The sequence below is a fragment of the Corapipo altera genome, unplaced genomic scaffold (assembly GCF_003945725.1).
Source record: "Corapipo altera isolate COAL_440 unplaced genomic scaffold, ASM394572v1 60114, whole genome shotgun sequence".
NCBI lineage: Eukaryota > Metazoa > Chordata > Aves > Passeriformes > Pipridae > Corapipo > Corapipo altera.
The window spans coordinates 1821-3934 of record NW_020886970.1 but is presented as its reverse complement, the minus strand read 5'-3'; the positions used below and the strand labels follow the sequence as shown (position 1 = coordinate 3934).

The window sequence follows — 2114 nt, the reverse complement described above, 5'->3', positions numbered from 1 at the left end:
AAGCACTCCCAGGATGTCCCTGGGAACAGGAGGGGAAAATTGGATCTGAAAATGGAACCTGGAAAGCAGAGAGCAGGAGTGTCATGGTGACACTGCAGGAGAGTTGCAGCCCTGGAGCAAGGTGACAGAAGAAGTGACCCAGTCCATGCAGTGGCCTCAGAAGATCCCACAGCATCCTGGAGATGCTGGAAGGGAGCCCAGCTCTGCTTCACAAGTTCCCAGGGCCTGTCCCTGCCTGTGCTCCAAGGGCTTCCACCCCCAGGACTGTGCTCAGAGAGCACTCAGGCCTTACAGCGAGAAAGGGGCTCAGGAGGACAGTGTGGAAGTGGCAAGAGAACAACCCTGGACAGACCAAGCACTGCTGCTCCCTGGCAGTGCTGCTGGGCTGGGATTATTGTCCCCTTCCCGTTTGCAAATACACCCTGTCCTGCAGTGTGCTGTCCTTTAGGAACATCTAAGAAGAAGGGTCTTGGACAAAGAAGGCACTGCAGGGTCCTTTATTTGGTTTAAATACTTAGAGAGCACAATTCATCATTTATACATCTCTGGGTCACATTCAGTGGGTAGACACTAAATTAGAAGGCAGATGCATAATATTATTTCATTACACAGAAAATTATTGCAAGAACAATCTGATGACCTCTACAAAAAACCTGAGCAGGAAGGCTGGGCCATTAGTGAGTCCCATTCTGTATTCTACGAACCAGAGAACAGGCACTTGATTGCTCCTGAAAAGCATCCAGTCATCATTTTCCTCAGGGCATCCTTGAGCTCCTGGTTCCTCAGGCTGTAAATGAAGGGGTTCAGTACTGGAGGCACCACCGAGTACAGAACTGACAGGGCCAAATCCAGGGATGGGGAGGAGATGGAGGGGGGTTTCAGGTAGCCAAATGCGGCAGTGCTGAGGAATAGGGAGACCACAGCCAAGTGAGGAAGGCACGTGGAAAAGGCTTTGTGTTGTCCCTGCTCAGAGGGGATCCTCAGAACAGCTTTGAAGATCTGCACATAGGAGAAAACAATGAAAATGAAACAGCCAAATGCTAAACTGCCAGTAACCACAAGAAAGCCAATTTCCCTGAGGTATCCTGAGTGTGAGCAGGAGAGCTTGAGGATGGGGGGGAGTTCACAGAAGAACTGGCCCAGGGCATTGCCCTGGCACAGGGGCAGGGAAAATGTATTGGCTGTGTGCAGCAGAGCAGTGAGAAAGCCAGTGGCCCAGGCAGCTGCTGCCATGTGGGCACAAGCTCTGCTGCCCAGGAGGGTCCCGTAGTGCAGGGGTTTGCAGATGGCAACGTAGCGGTCGTAGCACATGATGGTGAGGAGGAAATACTCTTCTCCAATAAAGAAGACAAGGAGAAACACCTGTGCAACACATCCTGTGTAGGAGATGGTTGTGGTGTTCTGGAGGGAATTGTGCATGGCTTTGGGGACAGTGGTGCAGATGCAGCCCAGGTCTGTGAGGGAGAGGTTGAGCAGGAAGAAGCCCATGGGGGTGTGCAGGTGGTGGTCACAGGCTACGGCGCTGAGGATGAGGCCGTTGGCCAGGAGGGCAGCCAGGGAGATGCCCAGGAAGAGGCAGAAGTGCAGGAGCTGCAGCTCCCGCCTGTCTGAGAATGCCGGGAGGAGGAATTGGGCCATGGAGCTGCTGTTGGACATTTGCTGTTCCTTAGCACAGGGTCTGTTCAGAAAAGGAAAGCACAGGGAACAATTAAGACAGCCCCCTCTCAGCAAAGCCAGTGTAGTTCTCAGGGAAATCCCCTCCAAGTCAAGGCATTTCTTTTCTCTGGTTTGTGCTCTCTGAGGGTGCTGTGAGGAGCAGGAGCTCTGCCCATGTGCTGCCAAGGACTCAGCTTTGCTCTGCTGCAGTGCAGACATGGAGCTGGTTTGGGACAGCTCTCCTGATCCCAGGGGATGTCACATGGAACCCAGCTCTGATGGAAAAGTTCAATTCCTGCACTGTTGTCTTGGAGTAATTTAGGTTGCAGAAGAGAGGCACAGTTTATCCTTAAAATAATTTTGACTGGGTTTTTTGCTTACAATCATATCCCCCGAGGTGTGGTTTTTTACGGGCAAATTTTTCTGATGACAAATCTGAAGAGTGTTGAGCCAGGACA

The 2114-nt window shown here is 51.9% G+C and overlaps 1 pseudogene; it reads right to left on the bottom strand.

Moving 5' to 3' along the window:
- Positions 1-704: 704 nt before the first annotated feature.
- Positions 705-1901, bottom strand: LOC113941415 (annotated as a pseudogene).
- Between the last annotated feature and the right edge of the window lie 213 nt (positions 1902-2114).